General features: G+C 42.9%; 2 long non-coding RNA genes across 2 annotated transcripts in view; one reads left to right on the top strand and one right to left on the bottom strand.

Annotated features, from left to right (window-relative positions):
* Positions 1 to 308: 308 nt before the first annotated feature.
* The window catches only part of LOC147010851 (uncharacterized), a 96307-nt gene continuing 75856 nt past the window's right edge, over positions 309 to 20759 (bottom strand). Inside the window, exons 2-3 of the long non-coding RNA XR_015052228.1 lie at positions 1389 to 6127; positions 309 to 1291 (exon numbers count right to left, since the gene is read on the bottom strand). This is a non-coding gene — a long non-coding RNA (uncharacterized LOC147010851). The remainder of the gene's footprint in view (positions 1292 to 1388; positions 6128 to 20759) is intronic.
* LOC147010850 (uncharacterized) overlaps positions 6118 to 20759 on the top strand; it is a 96292-nt gene continuing 81650 nt past the window's right edge. The window contains exon 1 of the long non-coding RNA XR_015052226.1: positions 6118 to 6863. This is a non-coding gene — a long non-coding RNA (uncharacterized LOC147010850). The remainder of the gene's footprint in view (positions 6864 to 20759) is intronic.

The raw sequence follows: 20759 nt of genomic DNA, 5'->3' as shown, positions 1-20759 counted from the left end.
GAACCCCAAACACAGAATCCTTAACTGAATAGTCAAGGCTTTACTTTTGTTTGTTGGTGTGTGTGTGTGTGTGTGTGTGTGTGTGTGTGTGTGTGTGTGTGTGTGTGTGTGTGTGTGTGTGTGTGTGTGTGTGTGTGTGTGAGATCATATAACAGGGAGTGTAATCAACCCTAACCCTCACATTCAAAATCCCAACCCCAACGCAAACCTGCCCTAACCCTCACATTCAAAATCTCAACCCCAACGTAAACCCCCGCCAGAACCCTCGCATTCAAAATCTCAACCCCAACCCAACCCTCGCCCAACACAATATCTTTTTTTAAATACGTATTTCAACGATATATATTTTTTATGTTTTTTTCTCTTCTTTCAATTCTGTCTTTTAAGGCTTTCAAGTTTGATGAAGTAGAAAGGGGGAGTAAGAACCTTCCTGCATCTTCTTCCCAGAACTAACAATATATTTTTTTCTCTTCTACCAATTCTGTCTTTTAAGGCTTTCAGGTTTGTTGAAGTAGAAAGGGGGAGTAAGAACTTTCCTGCACTTTCTTCCCAGAACTTTCTTGATATTGCTCTCATCAAGCACCATCCAACAAAGAACCACATCGATAGGTTGAGATCCCCAAGAGTCTTGGTAGAAACCACATTTCAAGTCTCCAAAATAAACCCAACTTTCCAAGTCTCCAAGGTATAACCACACTCCTGTTGAGTTTCTAAGATATGTATCACATTGTGTGTTATCAAGCCAGAACCCACATTTCAAGTCTCCAAAATAAAACCAACTTACATTGTCTCCAAGGGATAACTAATTTCCTGATTTTTTTCAAAATTTTTGAGTCTCCAAGGTAGGCTCCATATTTAGAACCATCTTGGCAGAACCCTTTTCCCGAGTCTCCAAGGTAGTTATTTAAACCATCAAGGCAGAACTCATTAACTGATTTTTCAAAATTTGAGGTCTCTGAGGAAGGTTTCATATTTAAAACCACCAGGGATAACTCATTTACTGATTTTTTTTCAAAATTTGTGAGTCTCCAAGGTAAAACTTGAATTCTGGCTCATCAAGGTATAACTTGTTCAGTGGGTATTGTCTTGATAACTCACAAGGAGTACTATTGCTGTAAAACTCTTTTTCAGGATTTTTGTGGTCTCCAAGGTATAACTCTTTGGTTGGGCCATCAAGGTCGAGCTCATTCTGTGGGTCTTGGTCGCTCATAAGGTCTTCAACCAAGCCAACAATTTCGCCCCAAGTTGTGGCAAAAGCAGTATTTTCATTTTGTATTTCAGATACAATTTCCTGTGAGAGAAAATAATAATGTATTAATTAAGTGATTTAATTATTAAATGATTATATGCTTAAATCAAACTCTGTAAATTGGAAAATAAAATCTTACCTCAATAGATAAGAGGTTTGAATCCAGTTCATCAACTTGAAGGTTTAGTTCCATACAAGTAGTAGAACTCCAAGGAACTCCAAAGTCATCCCACTCAAGCTCATTCTGTGGGTCTTGGTTGCTCACAAGGTCTTCAACCAAACCGACAATTTCACCCCAAGTTGTGGCAAAAGCAGTATTTTCATTTTGTATTTCAGATACAATTTCCTGTGAGAGAAAATAATAATGTATTAATAAAGTGATTTAATTATTAAATGATTATATGCTTAAATCAAACTCTGTAAATAGGAAAATAAAATCTCACCTCAATAGATAAGAGGTTTGAATCCAGTTCATCAACTTGAAGGTTTAGTTCCATACGAGTAGTAGAACTCCAAAGTCATCCCACTCAAGCTCAGCACAGCACAGCACAGCACAGCACAGCACAGCACAGCACAGCACAGCACAGCACAGCACAGCACAGCATTCTCAGTAAAAGTAAAAATATGTTTAATATGGAGTCTGGGTTTGAAGCTTTTATAGAGAAAGACTGGTGGGTGTGGTTTCCTTTTTAAAAATGGAGAATTCTCTGCTGTTGAAATTTCTAAAACATAACATTCTAGAATTTTCTGGTGAATTCTTTTAAAAATCGATTAACAGGAAATGATGTAAGAGTATGTGGTCCTCAGAAAAGAGGGGCGGGGCTTTGGAAAAGTGGGCGGAGCTTAAGGGAAATTGGGTCATGAAAAGTGGGGGTGGCTTAAAAAGTGGGCGGAGTTTCAGGAAAAGTGGGTGTGGCTTCTGCAAAAAATAATCTGCGACTCAGGAGGTGGTCAATCAAGAGCATTAAGAGAAGTTTATCATTTCATAATGACACAAAAGGTGTATCTTGAAAAATATAAAGATTCAAATGTTTTATTTTAAAATATTTTAGATGGGGATTATTGTGCAAAGAAAATTAAACTATTGAAGGAATTTGAGAATGAACAAAACTTTATAGGTTCAATGAGTGAGCTAAACAATATGCATTGGTTATTTGAAAAAAAAGTGCTCCTCGGCTAAAAGGAGAGGCTATTAAAATCTCCATTCACTTACATGTTTTAGATATTTCAACAGCAGAGAATTCAACAGGTTGGGATAAAAAGGAGGTTTATTTTTTAGGGGAAAAAATATGAATCGCTGCGAATCCCCCATTCACTTACCATGGGGGAAAGTGAGCCAGAATCAGTATATCTACCCTACTGATGTGGACCTACACTTATTCCTCATAATTAACAATGACGTTAGAGGAAGATGTTTTACATGCATTGATTGAAGTGGTTAACACAGACATTCCCACCGTTTGAAGGACACTTCAGAATGAAAATGTTTGTGTTGGGATCAAAAAGTTATTTGATTATTGGATCGCCAAAGCCAAAGTACAAAGAACAAACTACAGTTGGAAGCTTTCCGGGACTCAGTGACGATCCTGAATAGAGCCCTCAGCACAAAACTTTGAGAACAGAAAACTTCACATCTTGGTCCATGAATCGAAAAATACATTTGAGATGATGTCTTCTTGAGCATAGTCATCAAATATCTTTGAAGTGCATGGAGGTAGGGTATTGATAAGTGCTGAGCCATCAATGATGACTGCATCTCCCCTTGGTTCTCTGTCTGGGATGTTCACTTGCGCTTCAAGAATTTCAGCCAGCTGTGACTTCAAAATTTTTTGAAGTTTTTATTTTTTTTCAAATTTTTCAAAATTTGGATTTTCAAATGGCCAATCAGGCAGATTTGATCAGAAAGCCCTGCAGAAGAGAAATGCCAAATTTGATGCTTGTATCATAATTTGCATGATTTCTCTACTATCTACTACACTATTTGAGCCCTCCCAGGAGGACTACCTTCCTCATTCTGAAAAACGACATCTGTAGATAGTGTTACGGCTGTGGAAATTCGCAATACACCATAAAGGGTCCTTAAATCAGTTATGATGCTAAGTTTATGTGCAGATAGGTCCCCAACGTTGTTTAAAGGGTTTTCTTCGTGTTTACCGGGCTGCGACTCTTTGAGATAGTCGTTTTTCTTATCTATCGTTATTTTGAGCCACCATTGCAAAAAACCTCCACGCAAACAACAACTGCCACAATGCCCACCATGCTCACACCACCTCCACAACAATCACCACCATCTTCACCACTACGCCCGCTTAGGAACGCCATCCTTCACGGACCACGGTTGGACAGTTTCCGCGTCGGAAACCGTCCGAGAAGGATTGGCAGAACAAAAGCTCTTGTGAGGCCTGTGGGGTTTTTTCCCGCCTATTTTCCCCACGCTTGGTGTGAAGGAAAGGGGGAGGGCAGCTCGGCGCTGATTGGTGGATGCACAGCGTGAGGCGGTCGGGGTGAGGGAACGCCCCTTTTCGGGAACCTTCTCGAAGGAAGGTGGAGCCGTAAACGGGGAGGAGCGAAGGGCGGAGCCCCGCGCTATATAAGGTGGATCACGCATGAGGCTCACTCTCTCTCTGTTGGGGTCGTGTTGGATTATACTCGCTCTCTTGGTGGATAGTCCGTTTGCCACCCGTATATGTTCTGAACTCAACCTTGTTGTAATGAGAAGTGTATTGTTTTTAGATGGTTTCATACTCACATGGGTCTATAGAGAAAATTTGACTTAGTTGCCGGAGCGGCAACCTTGGGGAACTCCGCTAATTTGCATAAATCCAAGATCGCTACCACGGACGGGGGAGGAATACAAGTTTTCAACCAATTAACTTACAATCACGTGTGATACCTCTTTTCCATATAATTTTGACCTGAGGAATCGATTTCGGAGGTCAATTTTGTGATTCGGGGTCAAATTCAGGGTCAAAGGTAAAGTTCAAGGTCATTTTTGCCAAAAATGAAATAATATAATAATGTTAATAAAATTTTCAGAGCGATGGTGGTCAAGCGTTTATTCATTAATGGCGATCACTCCCATTCATCATGAGAGCTGAATGCAAGATCAAGATGTTCAGTTTCCTCATCATCTTCCACATCTGCTTCTCCTTCCTCTTCCACTTCATTTTGGTCTTCGTCTCCTATCTTGAATGGGTTGAAGCAGGCATCACTACAAACACAAGTGCAGTACACAGTGCATGATATCTTTCCATGGTGACAGCTGCAACGTTCAGTGCCACACGCCTTCACCGCCACCTTACAGCTGCACCACACTACATCCATAAGATCTTGGGGTCCTGGGGGCTGATTGGAGGTTGCTGGTACTGGGGTGCCATCTTTTATTTGCCACCCATACTTCATGATGTCAAGTTCAGGTGGAGCCTGCTGGTCAGCAGATTTTGCGAATATGGTCTGCATCCTGGCTTAGCACGGCCATACTCCAGTATACCTGGGGGATAAGGTTGCTGGAAATCATGTGAGAGGACATGGGTAGTGCGTCGACCATTGGGTGTGAATACCTGGAGATCGAAGTTGTCAAACCATGTGAAGATGGTGCCGACGGTTCCACACAACCCCATGAACTTGTGGAGAACCTGTGCATTGTCACCTAGTAGACGAGCGGCCAATTTTCGGAATCTCAGGGCCTCATCGTACGAGGTCGTGAAGCCATGCTCATGAAGGAGTTTGAGAAGTTCGGAAATGCCATGCTGGTGCAACAGTTTGACGGTCAGTCCTCATGTTGTCTGATTTCTGGTACCTGTAACGTGACTCTGAATTGACTGGCTCAGGCTCAGAGATTTCTTGGTCATTTTACCACCGGAGACCAGGTCCGAAACAAACTTCAACAAACTTGGGCTGGTCACCTTGATTGTGTTGGCCTGTGTAAACTCTGATAGGTCGTAATTGGCACTGTTGTACTTGACCGACCATTCCTCATTGCCTCATGCACCGACCGTGCCTCACCATGGAAGCAATGCTCCTCTCATCCATATCGTCTACCTTAACTATCTTGAGACTTTTAGCAACAAACAATGGTAGCACAACCATCTACCCGAACAACGATAACATCCTTACTCATGCAGTCAGTCAACTTGCTAAACATGTCACATCGAGCAAGCTTGCCACCGAGATCCAAGTACAGGGAATGCAGTTCAACACTATTCCATATTCTGTTCAACACTATTCTATCAGAGCATTTTCATCTGCACTACCAGTTGGCAAATCAGCACATGTGGGGACTTTCGTGAAACTGTTATAGCAGCGGACGTGGTACTTGCACTCAGCAGAAGGTAGATCAGAAACAAAAGCAAGGTGCAACTTGACCCTTCTCGCGACATCATCATTACGCTGCTCAGCAACATCAAGGAGCATATCTTTCATCGTTGGGAGTGGGTTACGTTCTGTGTCAAAACATTCTTCGGTCATACGCTCATGAACGCGGTCCCATCTTTCTGGGTGTCTATCATCAATGGGTAAACATTCCTCGCTACAGAACATACAATCACGTTTGTATTCAAACACACCTTTGTCAGCTACCTTAGTATGAGGCCTTGTAGTTGTCCTTACTCCCTCATCTTCAGCCTTTCTTTTCTGTGACTTTCTCACTCTCAATTTTCTCTTTTGATGTAAAAGTACAGTTGCAACCTTTGTGGCAGGCCATGCTTGCCATATCTCCACCAACATCAATAATGTTCTGCAGCTTAGCCTGCAGGTCATCTCCACGGGATTTGGCGCACGAGATGAGCTTCTTGATCCCGATCTCAGTGAATTTCATTTCTTCTCCACCTCCGTAACACACCGGGAGAAGACACCTTGAGTCAGCCATCATACGTTTCTCTGAAAAGAAGAAGAGGTGAGATGAGAATCAACGGGATCGTTCATCAACTATCGAGTCGGAGTGATCTGCAGTTGATGCAGGGGTCAAAAAGTTTTAAACCCCTCAATAGTCCAAAAATGACATTGAACTTGACCTTTGACCCTGAATTTGACCCCCGAACCACACAACTGACCTCAGAAATCGATTCCTCACCTCAAAATTATACGGCAAAAATGTATCACACGTGATTGTAGGTTGATTGGTTGAAAAGTTATTTTCCACCTCCGTCTGAGGTGGCCATCTTGGATTTATGCAAATTATCGGAGTTCCCCAACGTTGCCACTCCGGAAACCAAGCTAAACTTTTCTATAGACCCATGCGAGTTCAAAACCATCAAAAAACAATACACTTCTCGCAACAACAAGGTACTCACCTGGCAACTGGACGTGGACGTCATCCTCTCGCTTCATCTTCGAGCTCTCTCTTGGTGGTCGAGGTCGGGCTCTCTCGTCTTGGCGTTGGGCGACCTGTCGGTGAAGGCGCGGGCCGGTGGCGAGTCCGGGCGACGCCTCGGAGACGCAGACGGGAGGCGCAGCCCTGCCGGCTATGTGGTGTGAATCTGCGCGTCTGGCGAGGGACGCCGGAGAGAACTCACCGACCACATCATCGCAAAGGCCCGAGAGCAGGCGTGGCTACGCTAGCTGCCGTGGGAACAAGGCGTCGCGACCTGCCCACTGTCACACCTCGAGGGGGCAGGTAACCAGCACGGTCTCGCGGGCCTTTTCGGTCATCCACGGCCCACGACCATAAAGGTTTACGAACCCCGTCTCGCTCCCGGCCGATGGGGAGGGTTTTCCTGTTGTTTTTATATGCATGATGTGGCGCCGTGTCCTGTTAAGTAACAACTGTTAAGTGCATTTATATTCTCATTGTCGTCGGTTGTATTGCTTTTTATTTGCCTTGCTTGTAAATACATGCATGATTCCTTGCTTGTGTTGTGTGTGCAATACGTGTTATTGTAAATGAATGTCCTTGTGTGCAACGTATCCCGTTCGTCGCGTCCTCCATTCACCCCATTGAAAGTGCCATCTTGCATCGTGGAATGAGTGGTGGGTTTTGAACACCCGAGTAAAGAAGAATCACTGAACCGTCGAGGTTGGCGATAACACTGCTCGGTTATCCCTGTAGCACGGAATGAACCGCTTAAGCGGTTCGTGTCCTAAGCCGACCTGCGGCGTGGTGCAATTTTTCGGTCGGTTGCCCGCGCGGGTATTTAGGTGTATCGACATTCGGCAATTCACCCTACTTCGCGCGGGTAGAATGCAGACTGGGTTGTGGTGAGGTTAAACCCCCACCCGTGACTGGCTTCTGGCGGTAGTTCCAGGAGGGTCACGACTGAATTGCCCGTCCGGTAGGCGACGCGGCTGCCATTAGAGGTACGCGGCTGATCGCACGCCAGGCGGGCCAGAATTCGTAACAATACTAATCAACGACACACACACACACACACACACACACACACACACACACACACACACACACACACACACACACACACACACACACACACACACACACACACTTTGAGACCTGGGGCATGAGCATTCAAAACCAAAAGCTTGTAAATGCAGCGCCCATTGCATCCCACCAGTCAGCACCGAATTTAATTCATACATGTTACAGTCCCCTCAATAGGGGGGAAAGGTGGGGGACCAGAGGGGTTGGAGAGAGAAGAGAGATGAAGAGGTGGAAAGAGGGTGAGGGTTTCCAGCAGATGTGATGCCCAGTTCATCATCCATCCGAAAGACGACACACACATAAATGAATCACCTGACCTGTGAAACACTGGGAGCCCAGTTTAGAGCTGGGTTGGGATTCGAATCCAGGCTATACAAATTGAGCATGCGTACCTCTTGGCTTTCCTGCCATGATGTGGCGATTCTTTACATCAGAACTGAAATTATTTTTTTTCCTCATTGTGATCATATAATTTATTTTGCATTCTTACCTCCAGTGTAGATCCACGGTATCGCAATTGATAGTTGAATAACGCACCAAGTGGCTTTACTACACAATGCATGAAACGTTTGGAGAAACTTTTAATGGGGAAACAGTTTAATTTTTATTCGTATTTATGCTGAAGTGACGGGCCATATAACATCGTCAAAAACGGGAAACGTAGTGGAAAATATAATTTCACATTTTCAGCGAGGCAGTCACCGCCTGTTGCACTGCTGAACAACATATGGCCAACACAGGCGAGTAACACTGAACCTTGTTCAAGTCGATCTATATACAGCATTTAGTGACAGTGCGAATATTGTAGTGTTGGCTGAAGCGCTCCAATGAAACGATTGATAAGAAATGGCTCCCTTGGCACACAATTGGCAATCACCGAACTGTCATATTAAACATGCACCTCCGGGAGTATATTCAACATCCTCCCCCCAAATTGGATAAAGGAACTTTTCCAGGAGTGGGAACTGCTTGTAAGTTCAATTCTGGACCTTACATTTTGTAATTCTCCTTAATTTAAGAGATATCTCGTGGTGATCACATGTGCGGAAAAGAAATAAAGCAACAAACGCTGCCATTACCGGATTTTTATAAGCATTGCAATATACCCAGTGATCCGTAGCTATGATGAACAGGCATTTGATAATATGAGTGAGGAAAGTGAAAAAAAAAAACTTTATCGTTAAGAAATCATTCTGGCCTGTTCCAAGTCAAAGCGTGGTTGAGCAGGCAAAAAAACATGGCGGCTTGAGACCCCAGCAAGGTTACCGAGGATACGCCTGATGAAGGATATAATTACATAACGCCGTTAATTATCTTCAAAAGGTGTGTTTTAATTAAGCCAAACACCCAATTTTCACTCTGTACTTCCTTAGAGTTTTCGTAGTATCCATGTAAAGTTTCAGGCTGCTTGGTTTCATAGTTATGGAGGAGACTCACTGACAGACTGACACACATACGAACACACATTGATATTTATTGGTATAGATCAGAAGATTAAATATTGGGTTTCGTGTTGGTTTCATAAACTCACAGTTAGTTTTCAGCCTCAAATGAAGATGTTGCAAAAATATTGTGCAAACCTGCATTGAGTTGCTGAATCATTCATCACTGGGCACAAAATGGAAGTCTGTAGCTTTTAGGGACGGAACAGGTTGAGGTTATTTTGCTTTGATTTTTGTTTTCACTGCTGTGAGCACATTGGAACATTTACATATTAATGGTTATTCAGGATTTTGTTCAGATTTCTAGGAGACCTGAGAGAGCTTGAGATTTCTAGGAGACCTGAGAGGTTGCCTCATCTGGGTTTGATTTCCGACCTGAAAATCTGAAACTGCCGGATTGGTGGTTCACAGTCAGGGCGTTTCACCACAAAGTGTTCCGTCCCTCAGATGAACGTTAAGCCGGGTGTCCCAACTGCTCACATTACTTGGACCTCACGATGTGTTTCATGAAGAGTAGGTGAGTTATCTCTGTCCTGGACAAATCACAAATCCCTTCCCAAATCAGCTACCTTTGGATGTCATGGCTGACCAATCCGGTTCGTGGAAGATGCACCGCATCCCTCCCCCCCCCCCCCAATTAACCCAACAAGAAGTCGTGAATAATTAATTGGGGCTGTTGAAGAAGACCAGGACTTTGTGTGTTCAACGAGATAAGCAACATATTTGACATTATAATAATATACTTAAACATATAACTTGGAAAGACAACTAACAGCGAGTTGGATAAATGGGGGTCCAGATCTTTATTAAAAATTCTTTAAAAAACCATTACTTGGCATAAAATAAGCTGATAGGGGAGAAACACCCCATGAGGTTTTATGGTAAAGCTGACAAGGCATTAAACCATGTATATGTTAGTTCATGATTTTGTCGCTCCCTGTACGTCTTTCCATGTTCTTCCTGCAGACATTAATGGTTCCTAATTTACTGCGAGATTCATCGTTCTCCCTTGCCAAGCTTATTGATGTCTGCAAAAGTTGTGGTTCTTACAATGAACTAATGGATCGGCTTCCTGTTTACATTACACTTTATGTCTCCATCTGAGATGCCACAGAGGAGCAGGTGTGATGTAATGGATGGGGTTTAGGTCGCTGGGGATGTGGTGGGAATGAGTGAACTTGAATACTTCGATTTGCTGTTCATTATTTTAGTCAAAGTGCAAGCTTTGTTCTAAGAAAAAAAAGTTGCATTTGTTAAAGTTTGTGATTAAACACACAAAAACGATCTGTCTCAGAATGTCAGAAACATTTAGCAGTGATGACATTATAGGGATCACCATACCCCTTCCATCCAATATCATGCAAACTAATATATTTTACATTGAATAACGATGTAACATCAGCTTATAAACTTGGACATTTGTCATTTAAGTCTCCATCAGACATGTAGTTTAACTTGTTACTTTACATAGATCTTGTCAAATTCAGTGAGATGGGGTAAGATCCCTCCTACCCCACCCCACCTCCCAAATCCATGTGTATTTGAATACACATCCTCCTTCATCCCTTTGTTCAGTGTACTGTACATTTTAAATTTGTGCTTGGCTGTGACACCTTCAGCTAGAGAGCCCTCTGGTGTAGATGTTCAAGAAAGTGAAGGTGATATTAGGGGAGTGGAGTGAGGTTTGGGTGAGGGGGGGTGGTATGGGGGACATCTTTCCCACCTTGCCTGACAGGGGCATCTTGCCCTAGCTTCCACTGCCGTGTGATGAATAAGTAATAGTCGACTGACTATGAATGACATCATCGCCCATTCCGATTAGAAAAAACTATAGATAGATGTTTTTCATTATCCACAGGTGTTTTTGGCATTAAACTGCAGAATTACCATATGCATGCACATCAGGGTTTGAAAGAAAAGGGTCAGACTGAACTCACAACCAATATACCTTGTCTTTTAGGAAGAGGCAGGACATTTTGTTTGTGGTGAATGATGTGTTACCTCCAATCTAATTTCAAGGCTAAGCTATAACCCTCAAAGCTAAAAGTCAATACAAACCAAAAGCAGATTGAATTAAAGGCTCAAAAATTCTCCCCAATAATCTGCACAGTTTCATTGAAGGCTTGAACCAGGATAAAGGCAAAGGTTTTATTAGGAGTTGGGTGGGGAAGGGAAAGAGAGAGAGGGATATTTCTCCTTTGATAGTTTACCAAAGACAACTCAAAAGAGAAAATTATGCAAGCTTATAATTTAAGTATCAGTTTTGGACACCTGTTTTTGCTTTGGGACTTTGTTTGTGAGACACGTCAACTCATAGTTTGTCTGTTTGATGCTCCCATCTGATCACAGATCATGATCTGAAGAAATCAGGTTGAGATGGTTTTTACTGAATTGATTTGTTGTCTCGGGTTGTGATGGAAGAAGCCACGCAAGCTTGTGACAGATTGTCAGAGTCATGCTCATGGTTAAGAACCAGCCTTGGACCATTGATCCATCCTTTCCATCCATTGGGAACATACTCTGTGCAGAGTGTTGGTGCTACCGAAGCAGTCTCCTTTGCCATTGGGCACACTCCTGGACGGGTCGCCACTCCGACACAGGATACCAGCATGCTGGCACTCATTTTGCCGACCTCAGAAGGATGACAGGACGAGTCAACCTGACCTGGTATTAATTCAACAGCTGAGCAGGATTTGAACTCAGGACCCTAGGATCCCAAGCCTACAACCCTAACCATTAAGCCTACACCAGACATGGGCTTGGACCAGTGGCCACTTATTCACAGAAAAGGGAGAAGTAGTCACAGAAAAGTTACAAAGTTTGTCGCAAGACAGGTGGTCACTTAGCCACAGACTTAGTTCCACTTAGTCGCAGAAATTTCCATTGAGGACCACGGGAATCAAATCTACACCAATGAGGGCAAAGCAACAAGGACTAGATATCTGCAAAGGTGGATACTTGTGGAAATAAAGAAAGTGTTTCCCCACCTACAATCTATCCATAAAACTCAACGTCATGAAAATCAGAGGAAAATTATTCAAGTTATGATAAAAAAAGGTGTTTTTTGTTCATTAGGTCACAATCTGAAAAATGTAGGACACAAAACAAATTTCAGGTGCAAAACATCGGTGCAGATCCACTACTATGATGCAAGAACAGCTTGGAAGGCCAAGCGGTCTTTAAGACTGGCAAAATTGAGCGATGACAAAAAGTGCACTTTTTTTCAGACCACCAATTCTCCTTGACCTATAACCAGGATGAGTATGATGTATTAAGTGTAAATGCGCCTTGCTTTAGGCCAGTGGTTCTTAACCTTTTTATGTGCTCGTACCCCTTGAGCTTTCATAATATTTCCCCGTACCCCCTGTCTAAAAAATTCTTATTATTTATTATTATTATTATTATTATTATTATTATTATTATTATTGGAATTTAAGTACAAAACAGTATTGAATTTGACACCATATATCGTACCCCCTGCTTTGATTCCTTGTACCCCCAGTTAAGAACCACTGCTTTAGGCTATCTCGACAGGGAAATTTCCTTCTGATTAAAGAAACCTTAGTCGAGTTATGTTGAAAAATGTCAAAAATTTATACAATTGGGTCATGACCTTAAGTCAAAAAAATTGTCAATTCGCTTACTTTTTATTTCCATTATTGCTACAAAATTTCATTCCGAAAGTCCCTGCCAGCTCCGAGATACAGCTCGGACATTGGCAGATAAAAATCGAGAGAAACCTAAATGGTGGTTTAATGTTTTTTTGGGTGTAAGAACTTGACCTTTAACCTATAGAGCTATGATGTAAATTGTATAAATGTGCTTTGCTCTATGCTCCTGTTCTCCATTGCATGGCCCGCAAGCCACTGGCGGCCCCTGGTGGCCTAAAGTGCAGCCCCTATTGTGTGACCGATAATGCACAAATGGGCCTAATCGCAGCCATTATGGAGCCCTGGAGTCCTGCAGGCAGTGTGGCGGCTCTCACACTGTCTTATCGGCAAAAGTGGCCTCCCTCGAAAACAATAGTGAAGATCACTGCTCTAGGCTATCTATCCAGAGAGAGAAATTTTGTTCCGATCGTCAAACCTTAGTCGAGTTGTGGTGAAAAATGTTAAAACGTCTTTAATTAGGTCATGACCTTAAAGGTTGGTCAAGGTCAAGCAACGGTGTGAACCTCACGTACTTCATACTCCCATTATTGATGCAAAATTTAATTCTGAAAGCCACTGCCGGCTCCAAGATACAGCTCGGAACTTTATGCAGTTTGGAAATTTGGAGTGTTGAGAGTGTCGGAAGAAAAAGAAAAAAAGAATTATAAAGAATGGTGGTTTAGTACTCCTAGGGGTCGAAGAAACCCTGTGGTACCATTAAAAATTAGGGGTGCGAATTGGACAAACAAACCCAACAACAGAAATAAGCCTTCCCTATGATATGGGCAATGCTATGGGTGAAGGCTTGATTAACCCACTCCACCACCAAAGTTGTCACTCTTAATGGCCTTATATTTTGAATGAAGCTATATTGATGTCTCGTAACCTGCTTGTCCTGTATGAAAAATATTATTATGTGGAAAGTTGGAAAAGGGGGGGGGTGGAGGAAAGAAGAGAGATCTATATATAGATTGCATTAATAATAGTATGGACCATGTGATTGAGTAGGGCAGAATTACTCTTGCATTAGTGAAATGACGGGTAAGTCATACATGATATGTGTACTGGCCAGGCAGTGACTGTAAACAATAGAGCAGAATGGGATAAATTGTATGGTGTAAAACCTCCTGTACAGGCAAGCCAGGTGAGGACTTCAGGCACAAAAGACACCCGGAAAGCACTTCGCGTACTTTGAAAGGAATTTACACAGGCTGTTTGGTCAGTAGCCATTAGGCCAGGATGTTACAGTGAGCTGTGGAGCTTTTGAGAGGGGTGGAACACTTTTTCGATAGGCTGCCCCACATGGTGGGACAACCTGAAAGAAGGCACCACCCACACCAAGAGGTGGTCAAAGAGAAGGACCAATCATACCTGAGGCGGTCCCGGAGGTAATGAAGGTTGTGTCTGCGCATGCACACAGCAGTTGTCTTGGACTTTGGAGTATGGAGAGACAATATTTCTCTCCCTCTCTATTTTTATGGCTTGTCGGAGGAAAGTTTGGAGAGATGTGGATGCTACACCCTCATCTCTAGGCCTCATCATCATCATCCGCTCATCTCCTGGCCTCCTTATTCCATGGCGAGCTGCACTTTGGTCTCTGCCACGCAAACTTGCACGACACCAGCCCAAGACCAGCTTGTGCCTGCCTATAGTCTTTATTTGCTCCCTCCATTGTGTTTATCTGGTGTTGTTGTCACAGTTGCGGGTTATTTCTTTCCATTGTACATAAGATCGGGTTTTCGCATCTTACCTTCCCAATTTTTTTGTTTTCATGCGCCGTATCTGTCTGAGTTATGTTGTCTTATTTATTGCAGTGTCGGTCATTTTGTAAATAAACATCTATTTGACTGTGAAAAAACGTTTTCCTTCCTTGTTGCCTTCCACGTGTGATCGACCGCTAAGTTTGGTTTATCTATTGGGCGATCCTTGGGATTTTGTAAATGATAAAAGTACAGTAACTTCAAACATCATTTCGGCATTTGTGGAGGTCATTGGATCTCAGGCTCAGAACGCTCCATATTCACTGACCCTCTGATGCAACAATATGTACAAGCCCCTAAATAATTATTTTTGGAAAAAATGTGGGTTTCCCCTCAACGCAGCATATCGAATATGATGGTGGCAAGAGATGCATGGACGGAGTGTGTGTGTGTGTGTGTGTGTGTGTGTGTGTGTGTGTGTGTGTGTGTGTGTGTGTGTGTGTGTGTGTGTGTGTGTGTGTGTCTGTGTGTGTGTGTGTGTGTGTGTGTGTGTGTGTGTGTGTGTGTGTGTGTGTGTGTGTGTGTGTGTGTGTGTGTGTGTGTGTGTGTGTGTGTGATTTGTGTTGTAACTCTTCTCTGAGCTTTAGAACCAAAAGCTGGAATACATTATCCTAAACACTGACTGACCCCTCTGAATCACTGAACAATGAATGATTGATTAATAATGAAATAATAAAATTTAAAGCTTAATGTACATTTGAGTTGAAACGACCATTCTTTTGGTCAATGAGACCATTCAATGTGAAAAAATATTTTGTGTTTTCACATTGTATACCAAATAAATTAATTTATTTTCAGCTTGTTATACAAAGTGAACATCTCAATTACAAAGGTAAGTTTTCATTTATAATACAAGTATCAGCTCCTTTGTCTCGTTCTGCCAGCCGTTGTTTGACTGTGTAACAACCAAGCCTGCATGTTCCTGGGTATATTTCTGGTCATAGGAATGCTTTACGAGGTGATCCATGGTGTATTACTTCCCTATTCGTTTGGCACGGCATGTGTTTGTGTATTAAATGATTCTTCCCTGGCCACAAACGCACTTCTCACATTCCGTCTTTGGATCATTTTGGTAATGGGAGTATAAAATGGCATATTTAACACAGATATTTTTAAACTTACATTTTATTAAATTAGTGTAGCTTTACACGAAGCATTCCTCTTTACTCGTGCGAGCACTTGGACATGCATTGCTTCCTGCATCATAAGGAAGAAGCACATAGTGTAGTCGATAGTAGAAAAATCGTGCAAATTATGATACAAGCATCAAATTTGGCATTTCTGTTCTGCAGGGCTTTCTAATCAAATGTGCCCAATTGGCCATTTGAAAATCCAAGATGGCCGCCAAGTTAGCCTCCCGAAGTTGACTTTTTGCTTAGAAGTATTTGTAGTTGTCCGATTTGTATGATCCAAGTGTGGATTCCTATGTTTTCAAGCCTGCTGGAGTGAATTTTCCTGTTATTAAAGCCCCCCTGACACACACTTTTTCTGATTTCGCACATTTGTTTATGATTTTCATACGTTTGCATGACTTAACATGTAAGTAGTAGTAGCTACTTATGCATGGGGTGTAGGGGTGTAGTGTTAGAGGTAGTACCTTTGTTTCAGCAGTCAGCAGTCATCAAAGGTGACGGAGGAGCAATTGGGTTGACAGAAGACCTGGCAGAACTTCGTAGGTGGATGGTCGCTGGACCCGAAGTGAGTCGTCTAGTAGCTGGATAGTATGAAAGATGCAACCAACAACAGCAGACACCATGAGCAGACACTGAGTGCCCAGAAATCTTTCTTTAAAAAGGTGAAAGCACTCTCTGCAGTAATGCAGGAAATGGGCAACCCATTCCAAGAAGAATCAGCCAACCTACTGGTACTAGACATGAAGAACATTGCAGACCCAACTCTAGCCAAAATGGTAGCTACACATCACCAGCGGGGCAAAGAGCAGTTCCATTCATTCATGGAGGGGCTACAGAATGAAGGTGAATGTCCTTTCTATCATCCACTCAAGAAAAACATTGTTTCTTTCTTCAAACAAGAGCAAGCTGGGGGAAGTTCTAAGGAGAAAGTCCTGAAAGATGACTGTCACCTGTTCTCACGACTGTTCATCTCATGCCAGAACAGGCAGTGTGACTTGCAAGAATTCTTCAAGCATGAGAATCAGTCACACCCTGCATCTCTCAGTGACAGCGGCAAGCTTCATACATGTCAGAAGTCACAGCTGGCTGAAATTCTTGAAGCGCAAGTGAACTTCCCAGACAGAGAACCAAGGGGGAGATACAGTCATCATTGATGGCTCAGCACTTATCAATGCCCTACCTCCACGCACTTCAAAGATATTTGATGACTATGCTAAAGAAGACATCATCCCAAAGGTGGAATCCTATGGTGCCAGGTGCGAGAGGGTGGACATAGTGTTTGTGTACAAGAAGTCAAGTCTGAAGTCCGAGGAAAGGTCGAAAAGGGGGCAAGGAATCAGAAGAAGAGTAACATGAATCAGTAAGACCCCAAGTAACTTGAGAAGCTTTCTTCGAGATGACAGCAACAAGACTGAGCTGCTTCACTTCCTTGTGGAAAAGATGTGTGAAGCACAGACGACAAGCACAGTCATTGTCACAAATTGAGAATATGCCATTCGCAATACAAGGAAGTCACTGGATGCTGTGTCTCCATGTTGTCATGAAGAAGCTGACACTCAAATATTTGTACACGCCAGGGATGCAACGACGGATGGTGGCAAATCCATTATCATTAAGGCTCATGACATGGACGTACAAGTCAGAGCAATATCTGTAGTGCCATCCTTTCAGGAACTAGGTCTTGAGAACATGTAGATTGCCTTTGGCCAAGGAGCCAAGGCGCAATGGATTCCAGTCCATGAGGTAGTTTCTGCAATAGGGCCTGAGAAAGCTAGAGGGATCCCATACTTCCATGCGTTCACTGAATGTGACGTCATGTTTGCCTTCCGCGGTAAAGGGAAGAAAACTGCATGGCAGACTTGGAACGTCTTTACTGATGTTTCTGAAACATTCACCAATCTCAGCCAGCATCCAACATTGATTCGTTGTTCATTGTCCACATGTATGACAGATCAAGCGCAGCCACTGGTGTGGACGGAGCAAGACTGGATCTCTTTGCCCACAAACAGAGGCCACACAACTCAATTCCACCAACACAGGCAGCCCTCAGAGAACATGAAAAACGTGTGGCCTATCAGGCTGGGATCACCTGGGGCCAGGCAACCATCTCCAGTTCAGACACGAGTCCAGGAGCCCAGAAGGTTTCTTCAAGTGAAAAGCGCTGGAACGTTTGAACTCATGGGCTGATGGGGTCATCTACCGACATCACAAAAATGCATTGCTACTGGGTCTGACCCATGGCTTTCCCCCCAAAATCACTCAATTAGTGACGCCATTACCGAAAAACCTATTTTGCACAATATCTGGAAAAATATGCATGATAATATAACGAATAAGGTGTCTACACCTATGTTTTCATGGTCAATGAATCCACTGATACCCACATTAATGCTAGAAAATGTATAGTTTACCGTATAAATGTTTATTTCACCCACTAAGTTAGCAACGCCGTTGCGGAAAAACCCATTTTCATTCATATCTGAAATACACTGCATGATGATATCACAAATAAGGTGTCTCTACCCATGTTTTTATGGTGAAATATTACAATGCCAACTCTAGTGCTTGAAAATGTTGAGTTCACCCTGAAAGTTGCCTACGAGAGTCGTACCATCTCTGTCTTTTGTTACAATGTGGCAGATAATGCATTGGTCTCTGTCCTTTTTTGTTATTTACAGATCATGACAAATGATTCCCCCATTTGTATAATTTGCAAAGAAAGAGGAGAAAAGAAATGTGCCCTGAAGTGTTTCAATTCCAGTAACTGGGAAACAGCCAAAAATGCGGCTAGACGGCGAAAGGCAATTCAAACTGACAAGTTTTCGAACACCTCGGAAGAGATCAGAACAGCTGAGGGCCCAGAAGGCAAATATTACCACTCAGTTTGCCTCAGTCGATTCTGTGCTGTTAAGAGAGGAGCACCTCCAAGCACAGAACCATCTGAACTACCTCAGAAGACCACTCGTTCAAGTTCCGATCAACCTTCTACCAGCAAGAGAGGCGTCCTTGGACAGGAATGTATTTTTTGTGGACAGAAGAGGAAGAGGAAGTTGCAGAAAAATGAACCCTTCAGCCAATGTTTGACCACAGACGGGAGCAAAGCAATCCTTCTTGCTGCTAAGAAAAAGTGTGATATAGGATCATTGGACAAGGGGAAGATCTTTTTGCAAAGGAAGCCAAATACCATAACACTTGTTGTGACTATGTAAGACTGGATGTGACGGATGAAGAGCAAACGTCGAATCGGAAGATGCACGTTGAAGTCTTCAAAAACTTGCCGATGCTCCTCGAAAATGAAGTCATCAAAAACAAAACTCCCATGTTGGCGTCAGTAATTTTCAATTTGTACAAAGAAGAGTTTCTTCCTCTTGGAGGAACACAGGATGACATTGATAGGTACAAAGCACAAAGTGCGATATCGAAGATAAAGGAATGATTCCTGGAAATTCTCGTTGACAAACGAGCAAACAAATCTGGAAACCTTGTATTACACTCATCACTGACGTCTGCTGAGGCATTTGCTATGCTGACTGATTCCAATGAAAAGGTTGAAGAAATCAGGTGTGTTGCCATGGCATTGCAGACAGAAATTCTTACAATCCCCAAATCAAAGACCCCATCACCCACTTCAGTTCACACCCTGAAGGAAAATTCCCCAAGTATCCCTGAGCTGACTCTCCTGTTCTTCCGTACTCTCATCAGTGGGTTGCAATCAGAAATTGGCATAAATAACTCCAATAGGGATGTGATCGAGAGAAAAGCATTAGCGGGTACATCGGATGCTGTGTTTAACTGTACCAGAGGAAGAGTTAGGCCTTGGAAGCATCAAGCCCTTGGGCTCGGGTTGGGAACACTGACAGGATCGAAAACAGTGTTGACCACCCTGAACCTCTTTGGTCATTGTTTCAGCTACGATGAAGTGAAGCGGCTCGAGACTGAAATGGCCTACACCTGCTCTGACTTGGAACAGGAAACTCCTGCCGGTCTCCATTTGTGCGATGGATTGGGAACAGGTAATAATAATAACTAACCGAAACCCCGTCACAGACGGATTCTGTTCAATAAGCCCAATATGACAACCAGTGGCGTCTCTTGTAAGAGCCGGATCCCAGTCGATGTACTCCATGGCCTTACCTAATGAGGCCTACAAAACGTCCTTGTACACGACATTTTTAGTGTACACTACTCCTTGTGAAGAAGTCCCCTGATTTGTGCACGTGTCTACTTTGACGTACAAACACCGTGTCAAAACTTTTCAGGTCACAGTACCGAGAAAATCGTGACGCGACCGCTCGGAGGAGCACAAAATTGGTCCTTGAGTATTAATATATAGACACAATGTTTCTTGTTACATTTTTTTGTGTCAAATTCACATTCTGAGGTAGTCAGCATGTGCAGAAGAGGGTTTCACATTGCAGATGCTATTTTCGAGGAGTGGAATTACACCTCTCAGCGGTAACGGTCTGTCGACGAAAGACGTAATGACGTCAGTGAATGACCGATGATGCCATGACGTCCTATCGCCTCTCAGCGGTGACGTCACATGTCGCCATGTAAACGAATGTAAAACGAAAAGTGTTTATTCTGCTTCAGAGTTGAAAGTTGACTGTTGCCACGATGTGCGATGCACTCTTAGAGGTATGAAGTTTCTTTCAGTCCAGGTCACAGCACCAAGAAAAACATGACGCGACCGCAAGGAGGAGCACAAAATTGGTCCTTCAGTATTAATATATAGATAATAATGATAATAATAATAATAGCAATAATAATAGCGATAATAATACAAATACACATTTGTGGTGAAAATGTTGTGTTATTACCTTTTTCAGTCAGATAACGCTTGGAGTGAGGGCAGTGATGAGAGTGACGAAAGTGATAGAGAAGACTTGTAATGCCAAGAGGACATCAAGTTAATTATGTGAACTGCACATTTGCAAGTTTTCCATATATCGTTGTTCGGTAATGGCATCGCTTAATGAGCAGGTGGGCTACACATTTACATGGTAAACTACACATTTCCCAGTAATAACACAGGTGTTAGGTTAATGATTGACCATAAAAATATCGGTAAACTACACATACACCGTATTTGTGATATTATCACGCACAGTTTTTCAGATAGTGAGGTTTCGGTAATGGCGTTGCTAAT

Source organism: Eptatretus burgeri, chromosome 16 (assembly GCF_056783735.1).
Source record: "Eptatretus burgeri isolate ZD-2024b chromosome 16, Ebu_testis_v1, whole genome shotgun sequence".
Lineage (NCBI taxonomy): Eukaryota > Metazoa > Chordata > Myxini > Myxiniformes > Myxinidae > Eptatretus > Eptatretus burgeri.
This window is presented reverse-complemented; position numbering and strand designations above follow the sequence as displayed.